This window comes from Brienomyrus brachyistius, chromosome 18 (genome assembly GCF_023856365.1).
Source record: "Brienomyrus brachyistius isolate T26 chromosome 18, BBRACH_0.4, whole genome shotgun sequence".
In the NCBI taxonomy this organism is placed as follows: Eukaryota; Metazoa; Chordata; class Actinopteri; order Osteoglossiformes; family Mormyridae; genus Brienomyrus; species Brienomyrus brachyistius.
This window is the reverse complement of record NC_064550.1, coordinates 21,749,584-21,766,459: the sequence shown is the minus strand read 5'-3', so window position 1 is coordinate 21,766,459 and position 16,876 is coordinate 21,749,584. Positions and strand designations below refer to the sequence as shown.

The 16,876-nt window shown below is 42.3% G+C and overlaps 1 long non-coding RNA gene across 1 annotated transcript; it reads left to right on the top strand.

Moving 5' to 3' along the window:
* The first annotated feature begins 8,407 nt into the window (after positions 1 to 8,407).
* Positions 8,408 to 16,183, top strand: LOC125713177 (uncharacterized). The gene is made up of 3 exons (XR_007383508.1): positions 8,408 to 8,522; positions 8,729 to 8,990; positions 15,588 to 16,183. It is a non-coding gene; the product is annotated as an uncharacterized LOC125713177 (long non-coding RNA).
* Positions 16,184 to 16,876: the final 693 nt, after the last annotated feature.

Sequence of the window (16,876 nt, the reverse complement as noted above, 5' to 3'; positions counted from 1 at the left end):
CTCACGAAAAACTTCTCACGAGAGGAGTCAAGATGTTTATTTTGTCCTAAAATTCTTGTCCTGGGATGCTTATTCTGTTCAAGGACATTTGTTATTTTTACGGGATGCTAACTCTGTTCAAGGACGCTTACTTTGTTTTTCCGAGGGGTTTCCCTGGGAAGAAGGGGCGGTCTAACATGTGTTTTATACATCATCGATTAGTGTGTGGGACGCTTATCTCGTTCTCAGAAGATGTTTTCAGAAGAAATGGGAAGTTGATCAAGGACATTTGTCTAATTATTTTGATTGAACTGATCTTATCTAAAGGAAGAGGGGAACGTGTTTATCGTGGAAACTTGTCATTATTTTTCTTTTAAACAGCAGTATTACCCGGAGAAAATTGGAAATTTGAGAATGCATTACCTAAGGGGAGGGGTGAGCCTGGCCAGCTCGTCCCCTGCCCACATGTAGTGCCCAAAAATTTGTATAAAGGAAGGGGGAGAGCTCAGTGTTGGTTGGGGCCGTGGGATAGAACGCGTTTCACCCGGCACTTTCTCCGGACTCATGTGTTGGTCTCTTGCCAGGACTGAAACAGGCTCCCCAGTCTAAGAGTGAAGGTGGGCGATGATGGTCTGTCTGAGTGTGAGTAACTTACAACGGCTTGTGCATTTCATTGATTATTGGGATTAATTATCACCGCTTATGATAATAATTCGCATTTTCTATGTATTATTGCTTCTTTTCTATACACACACACACACACACACACACACACACACACACACACACACACACACACACACATATATATCCATCCATCCATCCATTTTCCAAATCCTATTGGGTCGCGGGGTGTCCGGAGCCTATCCCGGAAGCGATGGGCACGAGGCAGGGAACAACCCAGGATGGGGGGCCAGCCCATCGCAGGACACACTCACACACCACTCACTCACACACGCACGCACGCACACCTACGGGCAATTTATCAAGTACAATTAACCTCAGCATGTTTTTGGACTGTGGGGGGAAACCGGAGTACCCGGAGGAAACCCCACGACAACATTGGGAGAACATGCAAACTCCGCACACATGTGACCCAGGCGGAGACTCGAACCAGGGTCCCAGAGGTATATATATATATATATATATATATATATATTTTTTTTTTTTTTATCATATATATAATTTTTGATTATATGTATATATATAAAATCATTAGTATCTTTGCACATATTATCATTGCCTATAGTACTATTTGATATACAGGGTTATTTTGCATTGCTTTTCATGCAATATCTTGGTATTGATTTTTAATGCAAGGTTATTTTGTATTATTTTTAATAAAGTGTTTCTGTTTGGACCTAAGCGTGCCTGTTTGTTCCTTCGAAAGCCCTACATCCCTCTAACATCATTTTAAAACACAAGGTGAACAGGTAACTATAAATTACCCTCAGCGGTGTCCAGTCCAATCTGCCCTCTGTATGCCGTTAGTGCGAATCCCCAAAAGCCGGCCAGTAAAGTCCAGTATACCCACAATATTGAAAAAAAAATCGCTCTTCCACATGAGAACTAACTGCAGCAATGTCCCTGGAGCAGTTTAAGAGGATGACATCAAGACCCTTCCAGTACAAGTGAAAAAAAAAGAAAAGTCTTCTGGGACTGGCCCCTTAGGTAAGTCATCCATGCCTTTATCACTGTAATGGCTGCAGGCCCCAAATCACCAGTCACACACCTGGCCACAGCAGCACAAACTGTTAAATTTAGCAGCTTTGCCATCCAGGGCATGGAAGCTCCTTCTTTGTGTTTTGCATCTAGGTTGTCACCATGGTAACTGGGCGGGAACCTCTCATCACTATTCAGTAGGCTGTCTCCATGGTAACTAAGCAAAGAGCCACGCTGCATATTCCGTGCTAGGCTGTAGCTTCTGCTGCTAGACAAACATCTGGGACAGTCGTACACTTCGGCCACAATCCCCCATCCGCTCCGCCTGCCAACTAAAGCGACGTTAGAGAGTTTTGTACAGCGTGATTGGCATTGATATCGTCAGTCGTCTTGAGTGTGGAAGAGAAATAAAATATTAAGAACAGCGATGAACACCTTCTACCATCAGACGTGTTAATAAACAGGAAAGAGAACGCCCATGTGTTCATAGCATTTTATAAGACTTACATGACATAAATAGAACATTCCATGCACATCACAAGAACTGTATACCGGACACAAAACTTTCAGATGAATCTGAATTGTTATGACGGAATCCGTAGAGGCGACAAACCTTAAAAAAACTAATGACCAGAGGAGCATTTGGACAGAAGCATTAGCTCAGGAAAAGGAAGAAAATGACTCAGATAAAAATGGTCCATAAATTCACATGATATCATAATATGGAACAGCAATAAAAGTTCATTAAACCAGGCACCTTTGTTACATCTAGTTTATTCCATCACCAGAGTCAGCACTTCTGCTCATTAGCCATGGTGTTAAAATGGTTTTATTCGTGGTAAGCGACCAATTAACCTATTATAATTGCACTCTTGGTGACATGTAATTTGATGGATGAATATCATTGCTTTGCTGGTGGCGTTTTTCGTGAATACGGGCTTCAAGAAAACTTCATCATCTATTAGAAGCTCACAGAAATTCCTCTCATATTCAGCAAAATTTTTTGTTTCACTCATTTCTCAATTTATGGTTGTGCATCTGTGAATAATATATTTTTTTCTTCAAACTGTAGCCTGGTTCATCTCTGCTTCTCAGTAATGAAGGGCTTCTTCCTTGCTGTATGGGACTTCAGTCCTGCTTCTAGTAGCCTGATATGAACTGTCCTAGCAGTGCACCTCACACCTGCACTTAATGTTTCCCAATCCTTTTGAAGGTCACTTGATGTCATCCTCCAGTTCATGAGAAACTGTTGGATAAGTTAACGGTCATCTCTGGCATTAGAAAGCCTCTTTCACCTTTTACCTGGTTGGTTTCTGGTCGTTCCCAATATCTCCTGCTTCACTTTTTATTTTTGTGTACTGCTGCTGTAGAAATTTTCAACCTAAAAGCATCTTGCTGCTCAGCGTATCCTTCTGCCAGCAGAACCACGATTAAACCAGGATTTAAAAATGCAGATTTGTTTAAAAATATAGACTGGCCTCTTAGTTTTTTCCACGGCTGTATACGGCTCAAATATAACGATACGTCAGACAGCACAGCATCTAATATAACAACCAATAAAAACCACAAAGCCAACAGGAATATTATTTTGAAGCATTTCAGACGCTAAAGGAACGAGTTTCTATACAGTATGTAATCTCCTTGGCTGTAATTGAAAAAGCTGGTGAAGGGGCTGAGATAGGCCCTGCGGTATGAGGGTGCGGAGGAGGTTCTCCCACAGTGGGAGGAGACGGAAAGCGGAAAGCTCTGTACAGGCAGAGGCCATCATATAGCACATTTTCAAAGGTCCTCGGTCAAACTACGAGCTTCAGGAACTGCTCTCTGTGCACAGCGCAGTGACGCTGTGAGCGAAGTAAAAACACGCAGTTATTAATCTCGGGACCCCGGGTGCTCTCAGTCGCTACCTCATCACTGCATTTTCCTCAGCGGCTTGATGCTCTTAAGTGCAGCCATTTAAGACTCACTTAATACTAATATATAGGTAGATGTGCTTTTTTGGAGTTTTCCTTTTTATTATTTGTTACCTTTCTTATTATTCTGCTGTGCTTCCTGCTTCTTCCTGTATTTCATCCTAGTGCATTTACAAATTCCGAAAAGCACCATACAAATCAGAACCAGTCAGAATTCACTTGAAAGGTCTGGTCCACCTGCATGTCCTTGGAATGGGAATGTGTTTTGGTAGTTTTGGGTCAGAAATTCACAGGCTCATAGAACACAAATTAAGAAATTAAAATATTATTATCATTATTATTGTTGTTGTTTTTGTTATTATCATTGTTGTTGTTGTTATCATTGTTGTTATTATTATCCTTGTTGTTGCTGTTATCGTTGTTATTATCCTTGTTGTTGTTGTTATCATTGTTATTGTTGTTATCATTGTTGTTATTATCTTTGTTGTTGTTGTTATTGTTGTTATCATTGTTGTTGTTATTATCTTTGTTGTTGTTGTTATCATTGTTGTTGTTGTTATTATCATTGTTGTTGTTGTTGTTATCCTTGTTGTTGTTGTCATCATTGTTGTTATTATCTTTGTTGTTGTTGTTGTTATCATTGTTGTTATTATTGTTGTCATTGTTATTATCCTTGTTGTTGTTGTTATTATTGTTGTTGTTGTTATTATCGTTGTTGTTGTTACCATGGAATTCTCACTCTTCCAAGCAGAGAAAAGACTTACTACCACATATCTATATGTTTTTCCCTGGTTAAATATCTGAGGTCCACTGGCTAACACTCCATATTAAAGACAAAACATCTTTCTTCCAGAAAAAGGCTCCCATACGCTGGCCGAATATATATAAATGCTGACACGGCCAACAGTCTTATGGATTTTAAGGATTGTCAAGGTCGTGTCATGCTATTACTCAGAGTTGTGAAACAGATGGGAATGGAGTCTTTCATTTCAGAACGTGCTGCTTCCCTCCCTTGCTCACTGTTGGGGGAAATTGTGTAAGGCTGCAGTGACGTTGCTGGTGCTCCAGGGCTGTGATGGCTCAGTGAAGTCCTTGTTCTCCCTGAATTTTAATGTCTAATTTACGGAAAATGAATCTTTCAGTTTGTCCTTGAAAATAAATGTGCTACGTAAGGTGGAATCTGTGAACTACAGACACAAATACTCATAATTGTCTGGCTCCTGAAACTGATTTACATCACAAACTTGCAGTTGAAGGCACCGGAGTACAGTGAACTTTCTGTCGTAGTATATAATGCATGGAATGACGTGGAGCAAGAGAAGAAAGAAGCATCAGCACTGAAAACATTATTTCAAAGCTGATGTGCTATGCAGGCTGGAACCTACATCTGAGCTGTTCAACAAAGCAGGATTTTTCAGTTAGCTGGGTTAACTTAAGCCAGAAGTCTCGATAGTCCTGATTGCACAATAAGTGTTTAGGTAAGGAGCTTTCCTACTAGACCAAGATGACTTCTAGCTTAAGTTGTTTCAAGCTAACTGAGAAATCCTGCTTCGTGGTGCCCTGTCCCCACCCCCGGTATTCTGGGAAGGAACACAGTCATGGACCAACTGGAAGTGACAACAGGCAATGGTTTCCAGTGGCTCCATATGAACAGTCAGTCACTGGCCCTCACTGTTCAGTCTGGTTTAATTGCAAGATCAAGCCTTTGGCCACAGTTGTGGATGGTGGTTCCTTAGTCAGTTTTGTTTGGATATGTTTAGGAGACGGTTTTATCCAAAGGACAAATGAGAATGCAGGGTCAGACAGTTTCCAAAGCAACTGGGGGTTTAGAGTCCTGCTCAGGGGCCCAACAGTAAAATCAGGACCAATCCTATAATTTGAACCAGGAACCTTCTGAACAGAGCCCCATTCTCCAAACCCGCTGAGCCACACAATCACCTCATTTTTGGTCTTATTCCCAGAGTCCCTGTTTTCTGTTAATACATGGGAGATTTTTTTTGCACATCTGGAGCTGGGCAGCCCCTCTTTGTCAGCAGTCCAAGTCCTGTCAGCACTGAATGCTCACTAATACATCTGGGAAAGGTGTCTGCCTCGGGCAGAAAACCTCGCGCCCTCAGCAGATGGTGTCCTGGCTCGGGTCTCCGTTGTTGCTCTGTTCACTTTTTTGGGCAATGAAGCACTCAGCTTTGGACAGTCTTGTCTAATGTCCCCATTTTGTCTGAAATAGTTGTGGCAACTATCCTGGAGAAAACACACCTATAATTTATTTAGCCGGGTGGCAGCATCCCTGTGTTCACCATGACCGCCAGCCACCCATAGATGTGTTAAATCTCTGTTAAATGTGTTATACTGTGTGGTTTCTGTAAACAAGATAAAAATACTTTATTGTTGCTGGGGGAAACTCTTCAGTTCGGCCGATGGCTGTAATGCCCACATTCATCTTAGTGGCTAAAAGCGGCTTCCACTGTAAATCTCCTTCCTGTTTATCTATATCCAACATTACCTCAACCGAATTCCTTTATAGTGCCTAGATTATTGTTTGGGGTACAACTATACACCAAGTAAGGGGTGTATAGTAAGGGGTAAATAGAATTATTGTTAGGTTTTTGACTGTTAATCTGTGACTTGGTCCTTCCTTTGCGATATCGTAGTTTATCCTGTACTATCCTGAATAGCTAATCGCTGATTCATTCTTTAATTCTCGTAATGGAAGCAATTTTGTGTCTGACCTTTGACGTTTTCTGCTTGGCAGAATGTTCATCTTACTGTTAATTATGCACAGCTGGCTGAATGTGTCTGGGAGAGCCACACAAGTTACTCCAGCTTACAATATATTTGCCCAGACATTTACTAAATCAAGGGTGAATGGAAGTTCAATGACGTGCAGAGCGCTAAAAATAGGCATGCAGAGGAACTTAGGTCAGCACACTGAACTAATTTTTCCTTAATTAAAAGCTGATTGGCAATAAGGTTTCTACAGTGATTGCAGGTGTGAGGATGTTACGTGCCGATGCAGGTAATCAGCTTTCCTTGAAAATGGTGGCCAGTTCTGCAGTCTGTCCCGTACTGCTTGTGTTTGGGTTCTCGCGGAGTCAGTGGAAATGCAGAACTGCGGCATGGATTTTCCCCACCTTTTAAGGGAGAGCGAGGTTGTTAAGTCCATTTTAGGGAAACTATCCAGAGAGCAAGCACATTTAAACATATTAGTTGCATTTTTTTTTTTGTTATGCGAGAAACTATTCTCCCAAAGCAATTATTTACAATTATAGAATCATTTTTCACAACCTGTTCTGCATGAAAGACAGTGGGACATTGCTGGTATTTTCTCATTTTCTCTGTTATCAATTTGGAAGCATTCGTCTGTCATTTCTCTTAAGCAGGACTTTAGATGCTGCAAAAGGGCAGAGAATGACAGGAATTTTCCAAGTGCCGGAAACACAAACACTGCCTTGCCGTCGTATCTTTGAGGGACAATAATTCAGTAAATACCTCAGTAATCATGCACAGCAAGATGGCGTTACTGTGAATGTGTTGGTTGTTATAGGCAAGAAGGCTTATGTGCTTAACATTGTTAATAACGATAATTAACTCTTATATGTTTTGCCAGTGGCCCTTTTCATTATTGGTTTACATTTTGTGCAAATGTCAAACATAGCTTACCGTTTATTATGATTGCCTTGACAAGAATTCTCACTGCAGAACAAATAATTTTTTCAGCAAAGATTTTTAGTGCAAGCAATTACTTATTTGAAGAGAGGTGCAGCATCAAGACAGGCAGGGCAGGCAAGGGGCCCCGAGCTGATAGAGGGCCCCCGAGGGCCACAGATTACATAGTACATTGCAACAGCAAATCTGCTTTATTTGTGTATTCAAATTTTACATAAAAGTGAAAATAAGGAACTTGCGTTTAATAAATTTTCTTTATTATTGTTACTAATTTAGACTTCATGCAAAAATAATGGTAATAAATTTTACCATGTCAGGGGAATATTAGTCGGTGGACCCCATGAAGTTTGTCTTTGCCTTCGGCCCTAGAATCGCCTCAGCATTTGAACTGATGACATCATTTTCTAGTCAAAACTGAATATTTCATAATATTCTACTTCGTTGTCTGAGTGCACTTACCTCACTACCACAAAGTTTACATTTTGTGTGAGCTAGACATGGAGATCACTAAAAATCCATTCAGTTCACAGTTAATTATCAATTAACCATTTTCCTTCCACTTCTGAGAAGACAGCTCAGCATAGTACATTGTCAGGTTACAATAGTTTGTGATTTCCAGTGTTTAGCAAATTCAGCGCAAATTCAGAGCAACCAATCATAGAACCGAATGCATTACAACGGAAGTCTTTCATTCATCCCCATGAGGAAATTGAGCCTTTATCACGTACCTCATCTTGTTTTCCACGAACCACAAACACACGTATATGTAGGTGAGAGTAATTTTTGAGATCAGAGCACCAGGTCAGCCATGATCCAGGAGCATGGATATAATTACTCTACCAGCAATGGGATTTGAACCCATGACCTTCCAGACACGGGCACAGATCACTAACAAGCTACAAATGACCCCGATGGGATCAGTCAGGCTAATTAACACTCTCATAAGTAGTTTTGCGTACAGCAATGAAACCCAGGCTCGTAGCAGGAAGCGACCTTGCCTAGCCGCAGTTGTATCCTACGCATGAAGAAGGCCAGCCTACTCAATATGGGTAAATAAATATATACTCTAATCAATGGAGCCAATGACCAGGAAGCATAGCAGAAACATTGGCCCACACATTGCAGCAAATGCACACATTGCAGCAAATGCACACATTGCAGCAAATGCACTGCCTCTTTTGGCTGCGCAGGTTGAGTATCAGATTGCTGCAGACCTGCTGAGTTGCATGGGGATGTTTCGACTGCAGAATCCTGACACGTGAACTTTGGCACATTGACCAAGGAGCTTCTTGCCCCTGCTTTGAGGTGACAGAAATGCTGCCTCTCACTGTGTCAGCATATATAGAAGCATCACCTGACACAGCCCTGAATCTCAATAACTAGGGTACAAACGGCGTTATCGTTCAGGAAGTCGTACTCATGGAATTCCTGACACCACTGGGTATTCTATTAGCTTGTCCTTGTACTTCTGGGAAGTGATATTGAGTAATACGGTTTTTTTTTTTCCCTAGGATGCAGAGAGCTGGCACTCTGCTTATTGACTGCACGCCTGGGAAGATGTTATCGTCAGCAGCAAAGCTCCTTCGGATTGCCACCCCCCCCCCTCCCCACCATGGCTGTCATTCTAACGTTTTGTCCTTTCAAGGTTTGCCAGTCTTGCGATATTCTTCGTTTGAGATAAAAAGCCCCGGATGAATGAAAATGATCTGTCTCCCTACATTCCGAAAATATTATTCTGACCTCTTGCTATACTACTTGGAGACATGAGCACAGGTGAGAATAGTTTGTTTTCTGATTCTTAACCCAGAGCAGTTTCCCAGTCCGTTCCTCAGCCACCTCACTCCATGTTTTTGCTCCCTCAGAGCTCCCTGCCAAACAGTCCACATTTTTGCTACCTCATTTTTCTCCCTCAGGAGATGGGAGGGAGCAAAACCATGGACTGTCTGTAGGTCCCTGAGGACTAAACTGGGAAACACTAACCTAGAGGGTTTCAGCTGTTGCTTAGCAATTCTGCTTAATTTTATAGCATTTCTTTAATCTCATGCTTGCTATTAATTTTTACATAACTTACCTAGAAGTATTGCAAAGCGGAGACAGTTCCTTATTGTTTAATGTGCAGGAAAGTGAGTATGTGCATCTGACTATGGCCGATTAGCCTGCTGTAGCCTTTGAAAGTCTCACTGGCGTTTGCCAACATCTTTGGCAGCAAAACTTCTGCCCTACAAAAAAAAAAAACATTCAAAATATCACAGCAACCAGAAGTGGAAAATATTATCATATTGGACCAGTTCCCATGTTGCCTCACAGATGTCTCGTTAACATCAAGACGAACTTCTCACGCAGTTTTTCATTTTCTCCAAAATTTATCTGCGCCCTGTTTATTTAACTGGGCCCATTCATGCACACGGTTTGGAACAAGTTCACGCGTCAAAGACTGCTGAGAGGAAGTAGCCTGAAACATGGACTGTTCACACGTTCTGCAGACCATCCCACGCGTTATTCAGACGCCGCATCATTTCATGAGTCACGCATCACTGAATGTTTCATCAGTTGGCTGTAATCTGACATTACATCTGATGTACAGTATGTGGTCAGACTTATGGGGTAACGACGTTCCGGAGTATCAAAGGATGCAGCATCGCTTTCGATTTGCCAGTCCCCTTCTGATAGTAAATTCCACCCCTTCCACTCTTCCTCTCCTCTTACCTTTCCTCAAGACCCAGGTCCCACAAAGTCCATGCAGGATGCTTAGATGTGAGAAACACTGTTTTATGTGACGTACATGTTGTGTTTCGTCTCGTTTGTATTGCCTCGGCTTGACTGGTACTACGGTCTCAGTCTAAAAGCAACATATCAGGAGGGTCGTTGTACGAGGAAACTGTCGTTAATTTTCCAACTAGCTATCTGGCCGTTTATAAGTGATAAGCAGTTGGAAGATGGATGGATAGATGGATGTACTGTATAGATGGATTGATGTCTATTGTTCCAATGCCATATTTAGGACATATTATTGCCTTCAGTTGGACTCCTTATCTTGGTCTGCTGCAGGATCCACAGAAAATTCCGACCATCACTCTCCAAACCCCCAGAGCTCCCACATAGTGCTGTGTATGTTTAATGCCTGTAATCAGATCTCTCTCACACTTACTTTGCTTAGTACGTATTACTTTTTTCTATTATTTTGCTGCATTTTACAGTTGTTTCAAGGTCATGCGGCCAGTTTAAGTTGCTTTCTGCACTTTGCTTTGAATGCATGATATTTCTGACCGGCAAGCATATTGCTTGATTAATTCTTGTTTTTCTAAAATCAGGATCTCTGGCACATTCCTCGGTAATGTTGTTACCGCAGTTCGTATCCAGAATTAGCACACAGTAGAACATGAGCAGAAGGAACATTTTAATCGCTGGCTTCCTGCATAAACACTTGGATCGGTTAAACTGAACTACGTCAGTGCCGGAGCCGAATCGATCAAATACGCTGACAATTACCTCGCAGCCTCTGACTTGAATGAATCAGATGCACCGAGTGAGTGTAAATGCCCACGCTGAATTAGCCGACCCTGGCTGACAATGTGCCGATCTGCAGACTGATTTCATGTAGCGTCTGTGGATATCACTGAGCGTGAGCCCGTACTGTGCCCGAGCACCAATGACCCCCAAAGTCCAGTCCGTTTGACTAGTGTGATCGCTCAGTGCCATACCTGGGCACGGTATGCTGAATCATGCCTGGGCCTGCTTGAAGACGTGGACCCGAGCGCGGTCATTTGGACCCGAGCGCGGTCATTTGGACCCGAGCACGGTACAGATCTAACGTGATCGCTAACCGTGACTGAGCATGGATCTCGGACATGACGTCAAGGATGCGACTGGCTATTTAAAAAACATGGTAGCAACGGGATCACTCTGGTCTATGGCAGAGGTGGGTTGGCGAGAGTATCCAGGAACAGCAGGAGGCTGCACAGAAAAACTGTGGCTACCTTTTTATATGTACAGCATAACTAAATGAAAACAAAGTAATTAATTAATCATTCGATAAATATAACAACAATAAATTACATGCCAAACAGTGGTTCCTGCAATGGTATGCAAACAATCATTTAATAATAAATTATTTAGTTAACAACCACTGGACACCTTTTTGAATGTTGAAAGCACATTGTAGCACTTAGTCAACAATTTTATGATCAATATGTTCAGACACATCCAGAAATGTTATCAGAAGGCAGGAAAAACTACATATCTGATCTCACCTTCCACAAATACCTAAATTACATGAATTTGTAGTCAGATGTGATTTGCTTGAGGCTTAAAGGATTAAAGTATTATTTTAATTCCCTATTTTTTCAGAATCCCAAAGAAAGTCATTTATGTATATGGGCCCTAGAACATGTGGCAGCTCAACCGGATTCAGTAACTGTGCCTGTGGCTTAGTTTCCTTATTCTGCGTTTTTAAATTCATGTCTTAGTAGAATCAAAACACAGAATGAAATTTATTGCTCATGGATCATTACAGAGCAAACAGACTTCCAAGGAAACGGCACAGTAATTCTCCGCGTGTGCCTGGCACGCTTTTAAAGAGAGACACACAGCACCAATAACAGAGTGGCCATCTGTGATTTGTACTCTCCATTCTGTGAAGCCTTTGTGCTCTCTGTGATGTACGAGGACCGCCCAGGCCCCTGTCCCTGTGTGCAAGCCTGATCTGAGCAGATATTTATACGGTTTAAAACATCTCTACAACAATAATGGTATAATATTCAGGCTAATGATAGAAGAAGGTGTTGGGTTTGAGACCCAAAAAAGCCAAAACCTCTGCTGACTGTCAGACTTGTTTTTTTAGAAGCAGATATTGGGAGCTGAGTATGTGCTTAATAAAAGTTTATCTTACAAGGTTAATATAGAGTGTATTTACATCCAGGCTTGCACAAACTGCAACCGGTAGTAGAAAAAGACAACAAACAAAAAACATGCTGTTATTTGAGTTGGCATGAAAATCAGACGGAGAATATGAGGGCAAAGAGGCTATTTATAAAAATATTTAGAAAATGTATTTGCTTTGGAGAACATGAAAGTGCTTTGAAATACTAAACAGCCCGTCAGGAATGGAGAACAAAGTGCTATGTACAGTCAGGTCCATAAATATTGGGACATCGACACAATTCTAATCTTTTTGGCTCTATACACCACCTCAATGGATTTGAAATGGAATGAACAAGATGTTCTTTAACTGCAGACTTTCAGCTTTAATTTGAGGGTATTTACATACAAATCAGGTGAACGGTGTAGGAATTACAGCAGTTTGTATATCTGCCACCCACTTTTTAAGGGTATGTGCTCATTTTCCAAAAGGTTATTAAGAATAGATGCTAACGAAAGGAGCTAATTAAATCCAAAGAGAAAAGCACCAACTGGAATGGGCCGCTGTAGATCGGGCAGCGATATTTAGCCTCTCCTGCACATTGTCTTATCTCGCTGTTTGACAGGTGTGACGCTGGCACTGATCCCAGGCTCCATGTGTGCAGATTAGCTCATGGGGTCGTGGGAGTGTGACTCTCTGCTGGCACAGCAACAGCACCTCAAGCTGGTCAACCTGGGCGGCGACGCGACATCCGCTTACCACCACGCGCATCAAAACCAGTACGCCGCACGCCACGGGCCGCCGTTACAGGGCGATGCACTGGGGTTTCTCCACGCCTGGCTGGCAGAAGCGAGTCGCATAGCTACTCGGTCAGAAGAAGCTTCAGAAGTGTCCACTCAGGAATAACGGCTCACAACCCAGACTCCAAGTAACCCTCTGTTCCTGTACTGTATGTGGAAAGGGAGCATGTTTTATATATAAAACCAGTTCCTCTCAAAGAATGCTCAGCTACTGAAGGATTTAATGAACCAAGAAATAAAGCTAACAGGTGTTATTAGTAACAGCCATTTTATGGGCCCCCCAGCCGTGTCAATTTACCTTTGCACTTTACTCTTACATAACTTACAAGCAGTCTTTTACTATTTCTTTACTCCATTCTAATGTCTTTCTTCTAAATATGTTTGCCAATAATTAATAATCCATATACAATTTGTATTTGTATTACAGCTTTACCTCATCGGTGAATGTTCTGGCAGCTCTTGTTTATGAAATTATACACACAGCTAACTGAAAGTAATTTTTGTAGAGAAATTACCTGATTAATGTATAATAAGGCCATTGCTGCATTCACTACCAGGAACAACACACAGAATCGTTGCTTTTTACGGCAGCAATTACGAATGGATTCGTATGAAGTTTATATGCACAAAATCAATACATGTAGGGTTCCCAGAACATAAACCTTGAAGAGCTATTGTATTACTGCTGATTAATATTTTATCATGATACTCTGCAATGAGAAACAGGTGTGACGTTTTACTTGGTGAGGTAAGGACCCTGCTTTCGAGGCGATGGTGGATCTCAGACAGCGGTCACCCCAGAAAATTAACAAAAGCCCGCATTATGACTAACACCCAGGGGCGATTTTAGACCATTTCAGTTGGGGAGGGGGCAGACGGGGGCCAATCGTTCTGTCAGGGGGGGCCAGACGCATTAGATCTTAATGTCCTCCAAGCGTTGCACTAGATTGCCAGCATTAAGAAGCAAAAGACAAATTTAAAAACTGACAACTTATCTATGCAGTGCTTTGCAGTCCCATTTTACAGTTTTTACAAACATGTAACTCACTCTGATTTCTTGTTTAGACCGTCTCACTTCCAGAAACTTGATCATTTTTTTCTGTTATCAACCCAGCTGACCCGGTTTACAAGTCTGTCAGGAAGATGTGCTCATGTTTGTGTTTCCCCTGTTCCCAGCACATAGAATTTGAGCACACATATATACATGTAAATAATAATAATAACTGTAATAATAATAATGCATTTATTTCAGTCCCAAGTAGGGGGCGCCATGCATGTTGCCACGGGGGAACCTTCCCCCCCCCACCAAGACCACCCCTATTATCACTCTGGTAATGTTCCTCGGAAGGCTTCATTAGCTTCATGAATTGGCAGACATTTTTCAGAGAAAAACATCAAACGTTGCACGTCACCGGCGTCGGATAAGAGGTTTGAAGATGGACGGCTGGGTTATTTCAATGAAATTAATGTAGTGTTCACCTAATTTATGGATACATTGGTACCAGGATTGCATTAATGGACCGTTCACTTAAGTTAATATGAGGCCGAGCTTTGTCGTCTAGCAACGTCACAAAGATGGATGAAGATGGCGCCGCAGTCCTTCCCAAAGATTCAAACCAATAACGACAACGGTGCAGGTGGCAAATGTACAGGGGGAGCAACGAATGGCGGTAGGAAGGGAGGAGCCGCAGAATCACACAGTCACCTGTGTCTGGAGGTGCCCCCGCAGTCGGGCAGGTCTCTGCTGAGAGGACAGGACTTGTTACTTTGAATTAGGGTCCAGACTCATTCCAATGACAGAGCGAGTTCAGTTTTTGGAAAGTGAATGTGTTCATAAGGGATTGCAAAGGCACACGCGTTAAATTATTTGTGCTTCATGCCCCAGTTGCCCTGCATATTGTAACCTGGGGGAGTGTGAGGCCAAGAGCATGCAGATTCGGACGTCCAGACTTACTGCTGTTAGTTTTACTGACAGCCCTGATATCATCACAGTGGAGAGTACAGAGAGAGAGTAAGTCTGAATCTATACTGTGCTCATTGGGCTAAGTGCAGCTACTGTAGGGCCTGAAAGAATACATCCATCCATCCATCCATCCATCCATCAGGGGTGTCACCTTACCTTTCTCTTGAAGACCCATCCATGCTAGTGATCTCTCATACTGAAACATCGCACAGAAGTGGGGTTTATAATAGTAATTGAAGAAGATCCCAGGGCAACTTATAAGCACGATCCATGATGGTAAACACTCATCTCACCTCCAGCTAGGAGTAAATTTGACTGGACAATTTCAGTCTTCTCCTACCTTTTCCCAACTATGAATTATTTACTTAACGTTGCTATAAAAATTGGTCCGGCATCAATAATTAAATAGTGTTTATGCTGGATTTTTCTTGCTTTTCTTGCCTGCCGTCACGTGAAGGGAGGCGTTTTTGCGTTACCCGGGTCCATTGATATCATAAGCTTCAGGTGCCACCTGCCGTATACCGGTGCTTGGAAACGCAGTCAGTTACCATCCACTGTAAACGAGAAGATAGTTAGAGGTCTGAAATGTTGTTGTGTTTGGAGTGTTGGCACGGGGAAATGCTAAATCTCACCAAGGTATGCCTGCAGTGTGTGCCCTAAAAACACACACAGGGGTCACTAAGGTCGCGTTTACTGATTCCCCGAAGCATTTGGAGTCAGAATTTATTTGTTTTGATCTGCCGTTCCAGGACCCCAGGCAACCCTCTGCCCTTTTGCTCAGTCACAGTGATGTGACAGTTGGGCCTGTTCTGCATCCTGCCTGGCAAATGGCAGCTTACATCAAAGAACAAGCAAAGAACTCTGACTGGATGCCTCCGATGGCCTGGCTTGAACGTTTCAGCCCAGAGGGAAGACCTCTCTAACGCACAACGTCGCCGTTCCAACTGAAGGCTCTGTGCGACCTAGTCTACGAGCGGACATGTGTATGAGTGTGACTCACAACTCGAAGGATTACAGTCCTGAAACGTGTCAATCCACCATAACCTTGAGGAACATAATTATAATTTATATTGGTTTTTACGTCGTTTTCATGGTGATTAGAAGCTTTAAAATGCCACATCGGCCACTGGAACAAGACAGGAGCAGGGAAAATATTTAGAATTGAAAAACTGTAAGATATGTGGGGCTTTGGTGCAATACTGGTAGGTGTTAAAGAAACTGCTCAAAACTAACCCAGGCATCATTCTAAGAAAGAACTGTCTGTGGTCGCCAAGTGACAGAGCAACATATAAGTGAAGACGTATTATGTGATCGGTGCATTTCTGATAGTATGTGGTCCTCGGGAAAAAATCGTTTGGGCCCCATAAGTATGGAATTTTATCCAACTGAGCTAGTTCAGTCAAAAATGTGCTGGCCCAGAATGTACAACAGTATCTTATACAATTCCTTTTCCCAGTGGTGTATCAAAATTAACACATGTGGAAATTATATACCATGAATTACTTTGCCAGTCCGACATGCATTTTTTTGTGTGCGTGTTTACTAGCCAGAAATCCCGTGGTCAGTTTTTGTACTCGACTCGGCTTTCATTTCAAGCACCGCGTGCGCCATGTCCAGCTGCGAATTCGCGTGGGAAGGAGTGACCTCTAGTGGCGATTTGAAGTAGGTACAGCCCGCTGGATCGGGTATTAGAAAAGGTGGAGTCACGAGAGCCGGGCAGGTGTTAAAACACTATGGCGTGTGTTAATCTAAGTGTTACTGAACTAACGGCTTGTCTGCATGTATCGTGCATGTGTAAAGAAACAAGAGAGAAAGAGGAGATGTAAATGAACAAAATGACTTTTATTAAGCATTGTTCTAATTCAATTAGTGGGCACTAAGATCACACCGCATGAATGATTGTTAATCGGCACTGGACACCGCCCCTCCCCTCACACACACACTCACAACCTCATACATATATTCAGTGAATTAAGTAGTAACACATTATTTACACACACCAGCCCTTCTGTGCACATTTACCAGGCACAGTTATAAA